The sequence below is a fragment of the Ambystoma mexicanum genome, chromosome 12, assembly GCF_040938575.1.
Source record: "Ambystoma mexicanum isolate Mex_15411 chromosome 12, UKY_AmexF1_1, whole genome shotgun sequence".
Lineage (NCBI taxonomy): Eukaryota > Metazoa > Chordata > Amphibia > Caudata > Ambystomatidae > Ambystoma > Ambystoma mexicanum.
In genome coordinates, this window is record NC_090936.1 from 982,009,415 (window position 1) to 982,030,034 (window position 20,620).

Consider the following 20,620-nt stretch of genomic DNA (forward strand, 5'->3'; position numbering starts at 1 on the left):
ACCTTCACAATACCGGAGAAAAACACACCTAAATCTGAGAGTCCTGTATAGTGGGGAAAAAAGCCCTAGGTTTCACAATGCAATTTAAATACTTTAACAATGCAATTTAAGTACTTTCACAATGCAGTTTAAATACCAGAGGAAAAGACACCTTAGTCTGAGAGTCCTGTATAGTGGGGAAAAAAAGGCCTAGGTTTCACAATGCAGTTTAAACACTTCACAAATGTCACTGCGCTATTCTAGCGTGGCACAGGCTAATAATCACAGTATTATTCTAGTGTAGGTAAGGTTGCTATGTGGCAGGGCTTCAGGGTAGATTGATGGCTCTATTCCTCACCTGTGCCTCTCCTACCTTACTAATCACTGCTGGATTACGGCTGCCCACTGGCTTCCCATGCTGACACCTGCAGACACATTATGGAGCTGCCTCTGAAGGAGCTGCCCTTTGCCTTGGGGCCCTTAGCCACAGGGGCTTCCGGGCACAGGGCTGCCCTGGGAGGGGCAGTTATGACCAGCCATGCACCAATCAGTGGAAAATAGCACGTCTCCCCATTCAAGTGCATCCTCCTCTAGCTTGTGTGTCTCACTGATCATCTCTATGTTCTTTGTGCAGTCATGTGCATAGTCTCCTACCTTGAGGACATCGGCCAAACATATTGCTGGATTTACAGTCTTGCACCTTACTATCTTCATTCCTACATTTGATAGTATTACCTCATACCCTGATGCTCTCTGCATGGTCAGTGTGCTCTTTGGCTTATGCAGTATCACAAAGAGGGTGTGCTCCACGTACAAGGTGGTGGTGGTGCACCCCATTGTCACTGCTGATGACTTTTCCACCGTGAAGACTGCAGCTGCCAATGATTGTTCTCATGGATACTGGCCTCTCATCACTGGGTCAAGTTGTCCACTTTAGTAAGCAATTGGTTTATGGCCCATGCTTGTCTTCTGAGTAAGTACCACCTTAATCACTACTCTGTCAGTGTGTGAAAATGAGAATAATTCCTTCTTGTAGTCAGGGTTCCCTAACACTGCAGCAGTACTTATGGCTTCCTTCAGTTTTTCAAAAGCCTCAGTAATTTCAGTGGTCCATGTCAGTGCCTTTGTTCCCCTTTGTGCCTCTTTCAGAGTGCCCAATAGTGGCCTCGGGTATGTGCTGTAGTCGAAGGCCCATGCTCTGCAATAATTGCACAACCCCAAAAACGGGTGCATTTCCCTTACTGTAGTGGGCTGGTGTGTTTTTTTACGTATTGTCTCTGCTCATTTTGGGGCAAAATGTCGGCCGACTGTTACGCTTACCTGATCTCCTACTGGTGTTGAGTGGTTCCTTGTGCCCCCCTCTGACTTCATCACGAAAGCAGGTTTGCCCTAAAAAGTTAAATCAAATGTTACCCAACCATAAGGACGAGGGCAACTCCTGCTTCCCGTGACCTCCTCTTGCACCCCTCTGCTATGTCTCACCTTTGTATTCTGAATGGCAGGCTCTCCGTCCTGCGTCTCTATGCAGGGGTGAGTAGTAGTTCTAGGATCTAGTTACTTCACTGATCCTGCAGAGTTCCAAACAACTGTGACTTAATAGGTAAGTCTCTTTCCAATGGTATGGATTGCTTAAGAGTTCAAGTTGTAAAGTCCACTCCTGTGTCTCTTCCTACAGGTTTCCCATCATGCTTAATATGGAGCGAGGTCCTTTTCAGGAATGGTAGCTGGCTTCCAAAGGTAAGTTTTGCGCCAGCGCTATGCGAAAGTCTTTCCCCACGGTTTTGTTCTCTGCACAACTAACCTGCTGTTCTTTACATTCTACAGGTGTGGTATCTCCAGAACAGAGTTTGCGTGAAGATGTATTGCGGGTCCGCGAAGAACTGCTGTCTCCGGGTGAGTAGCGGCATTGTGCAAGATTTTAAGTCTAAATGAGGCTTTCCCCACTGCGCGGCTAACCTGATGTCTTCTTTTATGTTTCTACAGATGTGGCAGCTCCGGGGCGGCGATCGGATGATGGGCGGCGATCGCGTGATGGTGCTCCGATGGACCGCTGGACTGAGCAGGCTTAAGGTAAGTATTAGCGTTGCGCTGAATAGCGATGTAGCTTGCGTGGTCTGCGCAGCTAACCTGGTGTTCTCTCCCTTGCAGCTCAGCAGTAACTGAGACTCTCTAGTACCGAGATGGAAAATCAGGTAAGTGTCTTGTTCTGCTCTCTTTTCTCTCTTTCTTCCTTGCAGGTAGCTCGAGACAACTGGACAGGCGTAGCTGAAGACTGGCCTGGAGTTTGCAGACACGGTGAGCGTTATGCTGCAGGAGTGCAGAATACCGCGAAGCGTGTTCTGTACAAAGGCCGTGGCTTATATAGTCTTCAGAAAGTAGTCCTTAGGAAAAGTAGTCCCATCAACCACACCCAAGCAAATAGTTCCTTAGGCAAGTAGTCTCTTCAGCCCGCTTCAGATTGGTTTACACGTGCTTCACTGGGTTTGTCATGTTGGTGATGGCAGTATGAGCCTGGCGCCAACGGCGCTAGAACCAAGTCCAGGAGGCCCCTGTTAGACCCTTTGGGGCCTTTGAGGCCCCCATGGAACCCAAAGCCCTGGGCATATTGGTCTGCACCTGAAGTTTGGGGGCATGGACTGTGACAGCACTCCCCCCCAAAGCCCCTCCCAAGGTGGTTTGTCCTACTGGTCCAGGTTTGGTCAGGTAGTTTCGATGGAAATGGTTTACTAGGCGTGGTGCATGAATATAGTCACTTGGTTCCCATGATCTTTCTTGGGGACCGTAGCCTTTCCAGTCAACTAGATAGAAACATTTGAGTCCATAATGTCTTTCACCTCGAATTCTGGTTCACCATCTACCAAAATGGGTCTTGGCGGTTTTGTTATCGAGTTCCTGGTTGTACTGGTTAAAAAAGGAAAACGTGGAATACGGGGTGGATTCGCATGTTTGGAGGTAGCTCCAGTTTTCTCTCTTTCTTCCTTGCAGGTAGCTCGAGACAACTGGACAGGCGTAGCTGAAGACTGGCCTGGAGTTTGCAGACACGGTGAGCGTTATGCTGCAGGAGTGCAGAATACCGCGAAGCGTGTTCTGTACAAAGGCCGTGGCTTATATAGTCTTCAGAAAGTAGTCCTTAGGAAAAGTAGTCCCATCAACCACACCCAAGCAAATAGTTCCTTAGGCAAGTAGTCTCTTCAGCCCGCTTCAGATTGGTTTACACGTGCTTCACTGGGTTTGTCATGTTGGTGATGGCAGTATGAGCCTGGCGCCAACGGCGCTAGAACCAAGTCCAGGAGGCCCCTGTTAGACCCTTTGGGGCCTTTGAGGCCCCCATGGAACCCAAAGCCCTGGGCATATTGGTCTGCACCTGAAGTTTGGGGGCATGGACTGTGACAGCACTCCCCCCCAAAGCCCCTCCCAAGGTGGTTTGTCCTACTGGTCCAGGTTTGGTCAGGTAGTTTCGATGGAAATGGTTTACTAGGCGTGGTGCATGAATATAGTCACTTGGTTCCCATGATCTTTCTTGGGGACCGTAGCCTTTCCAGTCAACTAGATAGAAACATTTGAGTCCATAATGTCTTTCACCTCGAATTCTGGTTCACCATCTACCAAAATGGGTCTTGGCGGTTTTGTTATCCGAGTTCCTGGTTGTACTGGTTAAAAAAGGAAAACGTGGAATACGGGGTGGATTCGCATGTTTGGAGGTAGCTCCAGTTTTACTGCCACAGGATTGATGATGGCCTTGATGGTGTATGGTCCCAAATATCTGGGATTAAATTTGTGGGTTCCTTTCAGTGGTATATGTCTTGAGGCTAACCAAACCTCATCGCCATCACCTTGTATTTCGGAGCTTCGCTTCTATGTTGATCTGCAAATCTCTTGTATCTCTCTTTAGCTTGTTTTAAATGTTCTGTTGCTCTTTTGAAGGCCTGGGTGATGGTTGTGTGCAGACTGTTTAAGGCAGGCATTTCCAGATGTTGAGGTGGGTCGAGTTCTGAGGTTCTTGGATGCATTCCATATATTGTATAGAATGGAGTTTGCCCCGTGCTGGAATACAAAGAGTTATTGTAGGTATAATCGGTTATCCATAAAATGTCCTTCCAGTTGTTTTCAGTTTGATGCAACATGCATCTTAGGTATTGTTCCAAAGTTTGGTTGGTTCTCTCGGTTTGACCATCCGTTTGGGGATGGTGGGTGGTCGAAAGTCTTACGTCAATTTGGGCCAACTGACAACATTTTCTCCAAAACTGTGAGATGAACTGACTGCCCCGATCTGAGACTAAGACAGAGGGAAATCCATGTATCTGGACAATTTGTTCTAGGAATTCCTTTGCCGAAATTGAAGCGGAGGGCAAACCTTTTAACTGAATGAAATGAGCCATTTTAGAAAATAGGTCCACCACCACTAGTATTGTGTTGAAGCCGTTACAGGGAGGTAGAACTGTGATGAAGTCAAGGGACAACGTATGCCAGGACGTAGGTGGAACATCTAGGGGCTGCAGTAGACCAGATGGTTTCTTTTTATGGGCCTTGTTCTGAGCACAAATGCCACATGAAAGCACAAATTTTTGATATCCTTACGCCATGTCGGCCACCAAAAATGTCTCTTGATCTTGGCTTCGGCTTTTGCAATTCCAGGGTGGCCTTCCACCAATTACTCGTGGTAATTTGAGATGACCTGTTTTTGAAGTTCCTTACTAGGCAAGTAGAGATGTCCTTGGAAATAAAGTAAATGATTAGTAACTGAATGATGTTTGCTTTTGGTTGACCAGTCTTGTAAGGTCTTGGAATCGAGGAGATTTGAAATTTCCTCGTGGATGTCGTCCAGGGTCAGTGTGGTAGTGATTCCGAGGATTCTCCCCCCTGGAATGATGGGTACAAGGTCCGTATTTTTAGTCTGCTTCTTCCATCCCTAGGCGGGACAGTGCATCAGCCTTGCCGTTTTGGCAACCAGGTCGATAAGTAATCACAAAATCGTATTCCACAAAAAATAATGCCCATCGGAGCTGACGAGAGGATTGAGCCTTGGCCGACTTTAGGTATTGTAAATTTCGGTGATCTGTAATCACAGTAATGGTGTGTCTGGCTCCTAGGAGGTAATGTCGCCAAGCTTTGAATGCTGCCTTGATGGCTAGAATCTCTTTGTCGGTTACAGCATAGTTCAGTTCTGGTGCTGTGAATTTTCGCGACCAAAAGGCCACTGGATGAAGTTGACCTGTCTCTGGGTCTTTCTGAGAAAGAACCGCCCCATCGCCAAACTGGAAGCATCAGTTTCTACTACATACGGGAGATCTAGGCGAGGATGTCTCAGAACTGGACCTGAAGTGAATTGTTCTTTTAAGTCTTGGAAGGCCTTTTCCTCTTCATCTGACCACTGAAAGCTTTTATTCTTTCGTAATAAGGATGTGATTGGATGCACCAAATGCGAAAAGCCTGGGATGAACCTGCGATAGAAATGTGCAAATCCAAGCATGCTCTGAACTCCCTTGATTGAAGGAGGAGAGGTCCATTTGAGGATAGCATCTACCTTCCTTGAGTCCATACGAACACCACTTGGAGTTAGAACGAAACCAAGAAACTCGACCTCTGTAACGTGGAAGAAACATTTCTCCAATTTAGCATACAGCTTATGTTGTCGAAGTTTTTCAAGTACGGCACGGACGTGTTTCACATGATCCTGCTTGGAGGCTGAATACACCAGGATATCGTCAATATACACGACCACACAAACATCGATTAGCTCTAGAAGGACATCGTTCATAAAATATTGAAACGCTGCTGGGGCGTTACAAAGCCCAAAGGGCATCACTTGATATTCGAAGAGCCCATACTTAGTGCGGAAGGCGGTCTTCCATTCGTCCCCCTTTTTAACTCGTACAAGATGGTACGCCCCTCTAAAATCCAACTTAGTGTAAATTTGAGCCTCTTTTACTTGGTCCATCAGTTCCGGGATTAGAGGCAGGGGGTACAGGTTTTTTATTGTCACCTGGTTTAATGCGCGGTCGTCGATACAAGTTCTTAGGTCTCCTTCCTTCTTGGGGACCAAGAATAAGGGTGAGGCCGCCAGAGATTTGGATGGACGAATGAAGCCGTTAGCCAGGTACTGATCCAAATATTTGTTTAGGTGAAGATTTTCAAGTTCCGTGAGGGCATAGATTCTACTGCATGGGATCTGAGCTCCAGGAATTAGGTTGATCTGGCAATCATATGTTCTATGGGGTGGTAAGGTGTTGGCTTGGTCCTTCTGGAAAACATCCTGAAAGTCATGATATTCCTGGGGTAGCTGATTTGCCGGACTTGTGACTGTAGCAATTGTCTTGCTCAGGGATTCTTCTGAATAGCAGGTGTGAGCACAGTTTGCGAAGGTCAACCTCTTATCACGCCAGTCTATACAAGGATTATGCGTTTCTAACTACGGCATACCCAGAATCACTTGAAATTGGGGGGCCTTGATTAAGTCAAACACTATGGTTTCTCGATGCCCATCTTGGCACAACAGCGCCATCTCCTTCGTCGAGTGCGTTACAGGACCAGAAGAGATCTCTGTTCCGTCGACGGTGGTGTCCAAATCAGTTGTGCCTTTGGGCAAAGAGGTAGACACATCCTTGAAGCCAATTCTTGATTGTAGTTACCTATAGCTCCACTGTTGAGGTAAGGCCTGACTGCGTGCATACGAGACGGGTGCTGGTGACTAATGAGGATGATTGGCAAGGCTAGATGTGAGATCTGGGAATTCTTCTTCTCGCTCGACAGGCGGACCTCTACGCTTGCCGGGGGGAGTAGTTTTCCGGCTCAGATTCGATGCTGACCTTATCGGCAACCCCGACTGCCTTCTTGGGTGGCTTCACTGGACAGTCTCGGAGGAAATGGCCGGCTGTGCCGCAGTATAGACACAATTGTTGTTGTCTTCTCTTATCCCTCTCGGACTTAGATAATGGCCCTCGCACACCTCCAATTTGCATGGGTTCAGATGTGTCTGTAGTCTTGGCGGTGTTAACTTTCGGACGCAAAAACAATCGATTGTCAAATCTAACTCAGTCAGCTTTCCGATTCTGCAGTCTATGATCTAGTTGTACCACTAAGTCAATGTATTCCGCACAATCTTGGGGTGGGTTGACCACTTGAGCCAAGACCTCTTTCAATTCACCTCTCAGCCCACGATTAAATAACTTGATTCTTTTTTCTTCCAGCCAGCTGGTTTCTACCACTAATCTGTTAAAGGTTGCAATGTAAGTTAACAGATCCTGGTTCCCTTAACGAAGAGATAGCAGTTTGTTATCTAAAGCTTGGCCTTGGGAGTGCCGGGCAAACAGGTTCTCCATATTCTGCTGAAACCCCTGGAAGTCTCGAAGAAGGGGGTCGTCTTGATTAACCAGTGGTATGGACCAGTCCGCCGCACTCCCACTGAGGTATGAAAGAACAAATGCCACTTTTGCTTGATCGTTCGGAAAGGCCCCTGGCCTGCAAAGGAAGTGTAGGTGGCAGTGGTTCATAAAAATGCAAACCGTTTGGGATCCCCTGCAAAGCATTCTGGTGGAGCCAAAGGTATGGCTTCCGGAAGGACCACTTGCACTGGATTACTTGACTGAGTTGGGACTGATGCCCCCATTGTTGGCAACGGCGTGTGGCCAGCCTGGGCTTGAAGTAGTTGCCGGGCTAAATCATTGGTGCGCTCTTTTGCAATAATCAGTTCTCTTCTTAGAGCGTTAGTCTCTTGTCGAGCCGAATGCACCTCTGCTCTGAGTTCCCCCAAAAGCTGAGCTAATTGGTCGGTCTCCGAGGTTTCCATGGAGCCCAGGTAGAGGTTTGTGTGAGGCTTCGCGTTCTGTTACCCTCACCTGATCTCCACGGGGGCGCCGAACGGAGCTGGACGTTCTGGTGATGAGTGGTTCCTTGTGCCCCCCTCTGACTTCGTCACGAAAGCAGGTTTGCCCTAAAAAGTTAAATCACATGTTACCCAACCATAAGGACGAGGGCAACTCCCGCTTCCCGTGACCTCCTTTTGCACCCCTCTGCTATGTCTCACCTTTTTTTGAATGGCGGGCTCTCCGTCCTGCGTCTCTATGCAGGGGTGAGCAGTAGTTCTAGGATCTAGTTACTTCACTGATCCTGCAGAGTTCCAAACAACTGTGACTCAATAGGAAAGTCTCTTTCCAATGGTATGGATTGCTTAAGAGTTCAAGTTGTAAAGTCCACACCTGTGTCCCTTCCTACAGGTTTCCCCTCGTGCTTAATATGGAGCGAGGTCCTTTTCAGGAATGGTAGCTGGCTTCCAAAGGTAAGTTTTGCGCCAGCACTATGCGAAAGTCTTTCCCCACAGTTTTGTTCTCTGCACAAGTAACCTGCTGTTCTTTGCATTCTGCAGGTGTGGAATCTCCATAACAGAGTTTGCATGAAGATGTATTGCAGGTCCGCGAAGAACTGCTGTCTCCGGGTGAGTAGCGGCGTTGCACAAGATTTTAAGTCTAAATGAGGCTTTCCCCACTGCGCGGCTAACCTGATGTCTTCTTTTATGTTTCTACAGATGTGGCAGCTCCAGAGCAGCGATCGGATGATGGGCGGCGATCGCGTGATGGTGCTCCGATTGAACCCTGGACTGAGCAGGCTTCTGGTAAGTATTAGCGTTGCGCTGAATAGCGATGTAGCTTGCGTGGTCTGCGCAGCTAACCTGGTGTTCTCTTCCTTGCAGCTCGGCAGTAACTGAGACTCCAGTACCGAGATGGAAAATCAGGTAAGTGTCTTGTTCTGCTCTCTTTTCTCTCTTTCTTCCTTGCAGGTAGCTCGAGACAACTGGACGATCGTAGCTGAAGACTGGCCTGGAGTTTGCAGACACAGTGATCGTTACGCTGCAGGAGTGCAGAATAACGCGAAGCGTGTTCTGTACAAAGGGCGTGGCTTACATAGTCTACAGAAAGTAGTCCTTAGGAAGTAGTCCCAGCAACCACACCCAAGCAAAGAGTTCCTTAGGCAAGAAGTCCCTTCAGCCCGCTTCAGATTGGTTCACACGTGTTTCACTGAGTTTGAAACTTGTCATGTTGGCAATGGCAGTATGAGCCTGGCACCAACAGCACCAGGACCAAGTCCAGGAGGCCCCTGTGAGACCCTTTGGGGCCTTTGAGGCCCCCATGGAACGCAAAGCCCTGGGCATATTGGTCTGCACCTGAGGTTTGGGGGTATGGACCGTGACAGTGATCCTGGATATCATCTGTCCAATGTATAGCACTTCCTTGTGGCAGTGCTGTAGTTTGGCCCTGTCCACCTTGTACCCTTTGTCAGCTAACACTGTCAGCATGTGTACTGAGTCCGTTCTGCACTCCTCTTCTGTCTTAGTGCAAATCAAAATGTCATCCACATACTGTAAAACTTTGATTTCTGTCTGTATGTTGCATAGATCCATCTGGATCACTCTGTTAAAGATAGATGGTGACTCGCAGGCCCCCTTGTGGTAAACAAGTGTGTTTCCACTTCTGCTTTTGGTAGATAAAGCTGGTTATATCTTGTGAGTCTGGGTGTAAGTGGCACTGAAAAGAATGCATTTTCTAAATCAATGACTGTGAAACAGGTGGCTTCCACTGGAATGCCGCACATAATTGCCACCGGATTTGCTGCTACTGGATACCCTGCTTCTACAATATGGTTAAGGGCTCTTAAATCCTGAATAAAATGCCATGACCCCCCCATTGGCCTTGCGTACAGGGTACACTGCTGTGTTGCATGGAGATTCTGATGGTACCAGAACACCTCTGTCAATTGGAGCAGTGATTGATTCATAAATGCCTTCATCTAATTCCTTGGTTAGGGTTATTGCTTTACTCTTGGCAACATTGCGCCTGGTTTCAGTTTAATAGTCACTCCCTCTATGCTCTTTATGCAGCCCACGTCATAAGGACTTGTGGTCCAAAAACTGCCGGACACTTTGGCCATGTACTCCTCCAAAAATGAGGGTGGCGCCTCCAGTGCCATTGCCATCCTCTATGGCACTTCCCTGTAATGTATCCGTAACCAATATGTTACACTCACTTTGAACACCATCTCCAATTCCTGTCTCTCTTCTCCAAACAGTTCATCATCTGTCACTGTGGTCAGCCTGCACCCCTCTGCAACTGCAATTATTGCTCTTTATGCGCTCCCAGTGTCATCTATCTCCATGCACTGCAATCCAATCTTCCCTTGCCAATATGGCCTCTATCGCTATTGACACTATTCTTTCTTCTGGCTAGTCCAATGTTGTCTCTGGTCTGAACAGGTATTCGCTTGGAACTCGCCACACCTTCCCTGCAATGCCTGGCATCCATGCAATGGCGATATCAGTCCCATATTGAAACATCTCTGGGTCCACTGACACCCCCCTTTGTACCGTGCATCCACAATATGCTTGGACGATCTGTTTTACATTTAACGTGTGTATGCCTGGTGTTGAGCACACTGTGCCTTTGTCTGTGAATGAAATAGTCATGTTTAGTCTGCTCATGATGTCTCGTCCTAATATTTTTACAGGTGCCTGTCAAGAGTAAAGCAAAGATAGTGATAAGTCATGATCTCCTATAGATAGTGAGATATTATCAGTAAAAGGAACCACTTCTCGAGGCCAGAGAATCCTTAAGTGTTGATGGCATCGCCTGACAACTTAAATGTTCCTTCCCTATCACATGACCTAGTCGCCCCGTGTCAACAAGAAAGGAAAACGTTTTGTCACCTATTGCCACCCTTATGTGAGGTTCCTCCGCAGGGTTCGGTGTGATCGACAGGATGGGGCACATCAAGTTTGTCTGTGGGCTGTCCTATTGGGGGTACATGGATAACCCATTCCCTGTAAAGGGGGTTTTCCCCACCATGGTAACTCCTCCCAGTTGTTGAACTGGTACTGTTGCTACTGTTTCCACGTGTGCTGGTGTGCTGTCATCTTGTATCTGGGCTAGTTGTTGTGTACTCCCACTAATCTGTGGCACTTGTAAATACTGTGGTATCGGTGCTGACCTCTGTGGTGCTTGAATCTGTACTTGTGGTTGTGCTTGTGGCATATGTTGATATGTACCCTGTATCTGCCATTGTGGCTGTTGATCCTGTACATAATAATCTTCTTGGCCTCCTTGATATTGCTGCTGGTCCTGCTCTCCCCTATTCTGTTGTGTCCCTCTAAATCGGCATGCCCGTGAAATGTGTCCTAGCTGGCTGCAAGTCCAGCACTGTGGTGGCTCTCTCCCTTGTTCCGAAACCCCCCTGAAAGATCCGCTGGGTTCTGCTGCATCTGCTGTCCACATCCCCAAAATCCTCCTGAAAACGCCCCTTGATTGAGATGCATCGGTGGCCCGAAGCCACACCGCCTTTGAAATCCTCCCCTTCCTCGCAATCCCTGCTTTGTGCTACCCCACCCCTTGTACCCTCCTCCCATGGCCGGTGAAAACTGTTGTGGTTGTTGGTGCGGCTGCTCTGTTTGTGGTGTGGGGCTGGTTATAACCACCCCTTTCATCGCATACTTTGATGGCTTTTGCTGGACTAGTAGGGCCTCATCTGCCTTCCTATCTTCAGCCTTTTGCTTAACCTTCTCCTCTCACAATCTACAATGATACACTATTGTGAGCTGTATTTCTGGCCATCCTTTCACTTCATCCCCACCAGTTTCTTCAAACTCTTCTTCACTGGCTCTGTTAGTTCCTGCCCTAAAATATGATAAAATATTGCTATTGTTTTGTCCCAAGGCTCTTGAGTTTCGAGGCGCCAAAGCTCTTAAATCTGTACTGCATAGGATCTTCATCTTCCCTCATTTTGCGTGATGTAATCACCCCAATGTCTGACGTGTCTGTGTATTGTGTTCATAAGGCTTGTCATACTGCTGCCCTGCAGTTTTGCAAATGGCACTCCATCGTGCTCTGTGTTCTGTGTCGTCACCCCTGGGAATCCCACCCTCTTCTATACATCATCAGCTGCATCTCCTAGTATCGATACTAACAGTCCTTTTACATCACCCACTGCTAGTATGTGACCGGCTGTCATCTTCTCCATCTCATAAATCCATTTCCCTGCTCCCGCACTCAATGATGGTAACCTACACTTCACATTCTTCTTATCTGTGTGATTCCATGGCATGTACCGAGGTCTCGCCCCTCCTCTCTCTAACAACGGCATCTATGGATATGCCTTCACCTCCTCAGGTGTCCTTAGGTACAGTCTTATTTGTCAAGGCCCTCTCTTGTCCTCAATGTCTGTACATATATCTATCCAATGTGGTACTCTCCTGTTATCATCATAAACTCTGGACAATCGTCCTCTTGAGCAAGCTATGGCTGTATTCCCCCCTCCTACGTCCAGGTAGATTCCTCAGTCTGTTAACAAACGTGATGTGTGAGGTGCAAAGATCGTCTGCCTGTGGTGTCAGCTCGCATGACCCACCTTCCCCTTCCCTGTGGGCATGTGTCCTAAACTTCCATGATACCTGTTTGTCTGTCCCCAGCCCCATGGACTGTGTTCGATACTGCTCCCTCCTCTAGGCCTGTTGTATTTGTCCTTGTTGTCAGATCCCGTGTCCATGTTGCTATAAAAATCATTGGCAAAACGTGGTCTCCTTGATTTCAAGTCGGTGTTGGGTTTCAGGCTAAGGTCAATGTCTACTAAATCATATTTGCTGCCTTTTGCCCAGGCACCTAGGCCTACTGCTCCACTCCCCTCCGTCGTGCTCCTGCCTCACAAGTTCGTGCTGTCTAGTTCTGTTCATCTGTCCCCCTCCTGTTTACTCCTGTCCCTATCCACTGCTGCCTGTGTCTTCACTGCCCCTATTTCTCGTCCTCCTCCCTGCGTGCTCGTTCTCTCACCAATCTGGCCAACTGCGACTTCCTCTGCTCCCTCTCTGTTAACTTGCGTTTTTCTTGCACTGCTATCTCTCTCTGTCTCTCTGCATTCTCCAGTTCTCTCTCCCTTTTCTCCCTCATCTCCCTTTCCACTCTCTTCCTTTCCTTGAGAAACCTCTCTATTCTTTCTTCCTGCTCCCTTTCCAAATGTTCCTTTTCTTCTTCCCTTCTTTGTTCCCTGTCTTCCTGCTCCAATTTCGCCTCTCTTCTTTTCTCTCTATCCTCACGCTCTAATCTCCCTTCCCTGTCTTTCTCCCGTCTATCCTCCTCCTCCATCAGTTCTGCCCAATCTGTAATGTCGCTGTCCCGCCTCAGGCTTTCTATTGCCTCGGTCACCCCTTCTGCCTCTCCATTTGTGTTCCCTTGAAGTTTGACGAATACCTGCGCTGCTATCCATTTGTTCGTGCTTCTGGCCTCAAATTCCTTCTTCGCGCGCAGCTGCGCCTCACTGTTCGTCCCTACATCACTAGCTGGCTGTCCTGCGCCTTTCTGCTTATCCTCTTTAGTGTATGATGGTGGCTTACATGTCGATTTCAGTACCCCTCTGCTGCCCTTAGTTCCCTCATTGGATACATTCCCTGTTCATCGTCTGTGTCATTAGATACTACACTTGGAGGGGCAGAGGGAGGTGCAGAGGGATGGGTCCCTTGGTCCTTCACCTCCTGCTGGCTTAGCATCCACTGACGCCTTGTGGCATCCCCTTTTCCCTCCTAAAGCATGCACCACAGCTCGAATATGGCCATGTGTTTGGTCAATTTCTGCCCCTTACAGGCACCCTGTATGTGTGTCAATAGGGATTGCTGCAGGTCTTTGGAGAAACTTCCATACGGCGGCCATGGTTTTGTTAATTTACATATTTTTTCCTTATGAGGCAGAGGTGTCTTACACAAATGCTGAAGGGAAGTAGTCCCCCCCACAGTTACCTTGATACATTTCAATACCTTTTCCTGACCTCAAGTCGAAGATTTTGATAATCCGCTGTTCAGGGATAAAAAGTCACAATACAATATTAAAACTGTCCACTTTCTACGAGCCCTTCTGGCTATACAATTTATCAGGCGTGTTCCGCGTACCGCCCCACCTTCACAATCGCTGCCTCCTCAGGCACACACCTACAATCCTGCGCATTCGCCCATCCATGCTCCGCCACTGGTTCACCTCGTCTGCCAATTCCAAGTCCTTAATACTAGCTCCTCACCTTCTCAAATTCTCTGTGTCATATATGCAAACCTAAGGGTGACATCGCCAAGCTACCAAAACAATATAGGTAAATGAAATATTGTGCACGCACTCTAATATCTGTTACTCCCAACCACACACAAACCCCAAAGCTGTCTTCCTGCTCTCCAGGAAGAGTATACCACTATTCTCTTGTGATCGAACCGCACCTGTTGCGTCGCTTAACATGTAAAACGCCTCACTCCAGGAGACTTAAACAGTTGACTCACCTTCTGCAATCAAGGCTAGCTCCCTTGCTAACCCTCACGGGGATAGCATCATCTATGACCCGAGCTAAAACACCCAACCCACAGGAATGCCTTATTTACAGAAATGTTGTCTCCCAAGGCTTTAAGTAAGTAGTCTAGGTTATTGACCCAAAACTTTTACCTCGAAGACCAAATGTGCCCTAAACAAAGAAGAGGGACTTCTACCTCCACTCCTGTACCTAGTCACAATAATTCACTACTACTAGACAATGCGTCACCAATACTCAACAATACTAAACAATACTCAATACCTTCCCTCACACCCACAGTTGGTGTTGTACTGGATCAATACTTACGTTCTGTGCAGTGCAGGCGCTGCTCAGCTGCTGGCTCCCCATCAAGGCGCTCTCCTCCCCGTCCTGGTCTGCCTGGACAACTTGCTGATCTCGGGCAGGATGATTTCGAAGGGGCTCCTGATGACCTTTAAACAGGCAAATTTTTTCCATCTCTCGGGTTCGGCGGTGAAGGAGTCGACCTGGTGCCGGGCTTGTGCAGCCAACCATCCTCTGGCTACCAACCTGTTGGCACAAACTCCCAGGTAGACTAGAGGGCCACTAGGAGTTTGCAGACTCTTGAAATGGCCAACACATTCCACCAAAAAGGAACGTAGAGCAGTCAGTTTTGTCCTAAAGTTGCATCATGGTGACATCACAACCTGGACCCCTCACCAGAAAACCTATTGCACTACTGGAGTGGTTGTGAGGAGTCTAATAACATATATAATCACCTATATGAGTTATTCTACTGGCTCTTGCATGTCAGGTGGCTGGGCTGTTCCATCCCCAAATTGCTATCTTTAACAATGTTGCAGTGTGAGGGTGTTGCCATTGGTTCTTGCCCGTTGCTACCCACCGTTAGGAGTCTGAACTATGATTGGCTACAGATGACCTCCCCAGGCATGGGATCCGCAAAAGTTCTCAGCTCTTGGTGTACATTCTCAAGGTAATAAGAATGACTATGTGTCTGCATTGTACCTTGTGTGTACCACTTTAGACTATGGGCCTCATTACGACCCTGGCGGAAATCGTGGTGCAATATGCACCATGGAGCACGGCGGAAAGCTGCCGATAGCGCCATGGGGGTTGGCGGATTTACCGCCCCATTCCGACCTTGGCGGGGCGGTAAATCCCCATTCCCCATTTTACCCTTCCCCATTCCCATTTTTGCCCCATAGGGTATAATGGGAGTGGGGAAGGCGTTAATTACGCCACCGTAAAATACGGTGGCGTAATTAACAACAAGGTCCCGTAGCGCCATGGATTTCTCCGCCCGGAAAAACCAGGCGGAAAACGCTCCATGGCGCTACGGGAACTCGTAGTAGGGCGGACGGGTCCGCCGCGAATACCGCTGGCGTAAACCCACTCCGCCAGGGTCGTAATGAGGCCCAATGAGAGTGCTTGTTCATCTCGTGCAACACTTGTCTCACATTGTAACATCTTTGTTGCAAGTTTCTGTCTGGCGGCGTGAGATCAACTCTTTTTCCCAACGCCAGTTTCTGTCTATTGTCTGAGTCCATCTCCTCCTCCCCATTTCCAATCAGTACTGTGACAAGGAAGAGGCAACTGGGAGCAATGAGGATTACCCATAAGGATAACATTGGGAGTCAAGGAGAGGTCTACTGCAGTCCACCACGTGTTCAGAGACCAGGATTTGGAGCTCCGCAGCTCTGAATTATGAAGAAATTTTCACATTTATTGCGGCTAGTGTTACTGTTATTCAGGGAATGGAATGTAATTCATATCTGGTGGCCTTGGCAGCAGGTCCTGTCTCACACATTTGCTCTTGTCCAGCCTCAATTCAACTCAGCTCTTGCTGAGAGGCTTGTGGCCTGCTGGTATTTTCCTAAACCATTATGCTGTTCCTACAGTGTCCATGCTATTCTGTATTCTCCATACATTAGTCACACTTGGCTTTGTCAGGTCCCATAGGTGCTCCTGCAGTTCCATAAGGTTATTTGCATATACGCATCTGCAAGCTTTACTCAGGATCTCTTGCTTCTTGCGGTTTCTGTGTTGCTGTGTTCAGCAATGACAGTATGTGTATGTATCTGTCCTCTATCTATAGAACTGCACGCACATGTTCTTCATGTATTCAGGTGTGTGTTTGTGTGTCGATGTGTGGCTGGCATGTGTGCTTCATATCTAACGCTGCTAAATTGTGGTGTCTCTAACAACGTCAGTAATGTGGCTTCTCATCGCTTTAGTCAACACTGTCAATTGAAGTCTCTTTAGTTGCAGGCTGGGGCTCCTCGTCCACTCTGGGGTAGACTTGTACTGCTCCGGGCATGTAGGGCTGGCTGAAAGTGTACCTTTTAACATACGTATCGATCATTGGAGCACTAGGAATTGGTCCGAAATAGTATGGGCATTCACGGTACCTCCTGGCCTTCTTACGTGTCATGTACCTTATAGGAGGGGGAGGAGAGGGGGAATTTGCCCATCCCTCTTCATTCCGAGTAATAGACACTTGTACTAGATGTGCTATCCTGACAAACAAATCGTTGAGCATTATGTAGGGGAGCGGGGATGACAAGTTAAGAAAATTCAAGGTTTGTAAATCTTATATGCCTAAATGTATGTTTTTCCTATTAAAATGCAAATAAAACTAAAGTTTTTAAAAAAAGAATTCTGTACAAAAAGTGACGTGTGTGCAAAGACTCAGAATTGAATTATTTCAGGTATTTAAAATCAAACTTCGATACATATTTGTACCAACTTGAGCTGGGAAGATGTGTGGTGAAGTACCTACATTTCAGTCTAGGCTCAAATTCTGGCTTTACCACTTAACTAAAGGGTGTAATCCTTGGCAAATCATTTAATCTCACAGTGTGTTTCCTACCAAAATTAGGTGCCGCTAGAAGTGATTCATTTTGCAGAATAAACTAATAAAAAAAGCCCCACTCATGGTTTAAAAGATGGACAGCACAGGGGTCAGGGTCTGCCAAGGAGATACACACACAAATATGGCCTCATGTATTGAGCACAATTGTGACATTCAATAGAAAAGCAAACTAAACATGTTAAACAAAAAGTCATCATGTACAATTGCATATTTTAAACAGTATCTGCCAGACAATTATGTATAGTGGGTGGTAGCGTAGCAATGACCCATCCTCCCTGCCACGTCTAACCCAGAGTGATACTAAGAGGCCGGAAAACCCTAAACCTGCACTGTCTATCGCCTGATCCAACTATCTCCTGCATGCTAGCACTCTCACACACCCACAACACAATAAAATATGCTGCAACATTGCAACAAAAAAGAAAATGTTGTGCTTGAAAATATTTATCGATGGTGAGGGGGGCTGTCTTTCACAACAAGATGGCTGGACCACAAGCACCGCCTCAATGACCTGCTGGGAGTAACCACAGTATTGAGGGAGGTATTGTGGAGCACACACAATCTTAGATGGAATAAGGACTGGGGGGACTTGTCGCTCATCTCTGCAGACGAGGAGGTGGCATCATCCTCGCTTCTCCCCAGCCCAGCCAACAAGACCTGGTGCGGGTAGGGTGGGATAGGTGTGAGTGGTTGTAAATGGAATAGTAGTCAGCAGGAGCTGATGGGAGGTGACAGGGTGGTGAAAGCTGAAGGAGGAGTGGATAGATTAGAAGGGGGGTGAGCAGATGGGAAGGGAAGATAGGTAGAATGATATTGCCACACTATTATTCCTGATTCTCTTTTGCGCTCTACTATTTTTTATAGCTCAATTATAAGCAGTATGTTAATAAAAGGTACAAAACATTAGTCCTAAGGCATGAATAATTGGGATTAATCTCTCTGACTCTTGTTATGGGTTCTGCAGTATATAACTTTCATTGTCCTTGGTTTCACAATAGTTTTCCTTTTGGAGATGGGGGAGCGTATCGAAGATGAAGTGAGCAACCAATAGAAGGTCAAAGTAGTGAGGGAGCTAATGGAGGAAACAAAGGATTAAATGAAAGAAGAGAGCAGAAGATTGTGCAAAGGGTACTGCAGAGGCAGTGATTTTGGAAGAAATGAGCAGGTGAAAGGCAAGGGAAGATTTCACATTTGAACAAACTGAGTGAACCTGGGAAAATCACTTTATGTCAGCAAAACCTGGTGAGGTGAACAGGCGTATTCCAGCCAGAGTCATACCCCCAAACACACAGGTCCAAAAGAAGAAAAAGACAACTTAAAAACATGTAACATTTGTTACACTAGTGACAGCCATTAACTACTCCCGTCATAAACTCCACCCCCAGGCCCGACCTACCCGGGGCCATCTGCCAGCTTTGCCCAAGAATCTCTTTGCCTTAAATCTGCCATGGAGTGAAATCTTAACAAGCATCGTTATCAGACATTCAAGTAGTCTTGCAAGTAAATATTAAATAGAATAAGTTCCCAAAAATAGAAATCTCACCTCCCCTGCACACTTTCACTGGCCAGAAAAAGTAGCCAAACTTTTAAAGTAAGGTTTCTGGATTGATTAGTGTCTATTAACCAACTAGGTATCAAATCATTTTGTGAGCATGAAAGATTTCAATATAAATTCATAATTCATATACTCAGAGTAAAGTTTTATGTTCAATAAAATCAATTTATTGTTATGACCCATCGCGTTTCGAGAAATCATCTCTTCATCTTGACAGCTTGTGTTTTCTACAAATAATCGAAGGAAGATAGTCTTATATTGATATTAATCCAAATGTTTCCACACACCATAACAAACGGTTAACCAAAATAACTTGTAGTCAGTATTCTCTAACTCTACAGTTCAATTTAAAATCATAATTTCAAACATTCAATCATGCATACATGTAGCAAAATCTACCTTAAAATCTCCAGGGTCCTAACAGCACCAATCCACGGCAAAATATACTACGGGAGGCTGAATGATAAGATCATCAGGTAGCTAGATCTCTATAATTACTAGCTGTCAATGAAGAACAAATTAGGCAAACGCCCCACCTCTCCTTCTCCGGGAAGATATACTCAAATCCTTCTAACGTCGAAATTGGTAAGTGTCTGACAGGCATGGTATCAAGAGAGACACAGACTCAAAAGCAACAGTTTGAAAACTGTTATTGTCAAACTCTGTGGGGTTGGTGTAATGCCTAACTTGCCCAATCTCTAAGGACGTTGTTCCCTCAACTGATGCTTCTAAGGGCCGTTGATGTCCATAAGTAAAAAATTAAAGTTTGTCTGCATCCAAACCTATGCTTGCCCTCACTCTTAAACCAAATGTGATGGGGTATTCTTAAAGGAAAAATGGTGGTTAAAAAAGAAATGTAAACCGAGGCTGTTTTCAGGTAGTCTTACCAATAGGTGTAGTTCTGCCAGTTCAAAAAAATAGTTCAACTCTAAAGGATTGCCCTTGGAACCTTCCACGTAGGGCTCCTGCAGCAAGTCAATAAAGTTTGCAATGTCTCTGGGTCTCTTGGGGTTCCCTTCCCCAAGCTCGGAACGCTCTGGTTTCAAAACAAAAAGTTACAGTTCTTTCCATGCCTCTCAGGGTCCCCTTCCCCAAGTCTAGGCCTCTCTGGGTCAAAGGATTCACAGTTTCTTACTTTACAACTCAAAGGAGGATTCACAGTTCCAGTCAGGCCTCTCAGGGTTCCCTTCATGGGCGTAGGACATGGGGGGGATAGGGAGGACAGATCCCCCTCACAATTTTAAGTGGGGGGGATAAAATAGCATTTATCCCCCCAGTTTCCGCCAGTTTGTGTCTCTCTCTGCTGCACCCGTTTGTGTGTCAGGCGTGTCTCTGTGCAGTGATGCATGCAAAGTTCAGACACTGGCGTAGCAGGGGCCCCGCAGCCCCCGCAGTGTGGGGGGCCAGCTAGCACATGTCCTGGGAGATCCCCCCCTGGAGAAAAAAATGAAAAATATATTTTTTCAAAAATTGATTTTTTTTAAATGTTTCTTTTTGTAAATCACAAAATCGAACGGGAATATCCAATTAGTATTTTATGGCATTAAGGGCACCTCAGTAGTTCTGAATGTTGAGTGCGGGCAAAATGGCTTTACCTGTCAGGGTACAGGACCTGCTCGCAGTCTGCCGCTGTAGCGTATGAACTGCTGAGTCATTCTACGATTCACGGGGACCTGGCTTGGCGTTAGTAACGCTGTTGCTAGGACTCCATGGTCATTTATACGGCGGCCATCTTGGGTGGGGATGGGTAGCCACTAATTGTGGAAGCGAGTGAACTTTCCATCAATTGCTCAGATTGTGAAAAGAAAGAATTTGCATGGGTCCCCATGTGTCTGGGGTCCAAGTGTGTAAATTAGCCACTGTGTTTAATACAGGTTTCCATGGCAACCGACAATGGGCAAAAAAGGGCGTTAAAT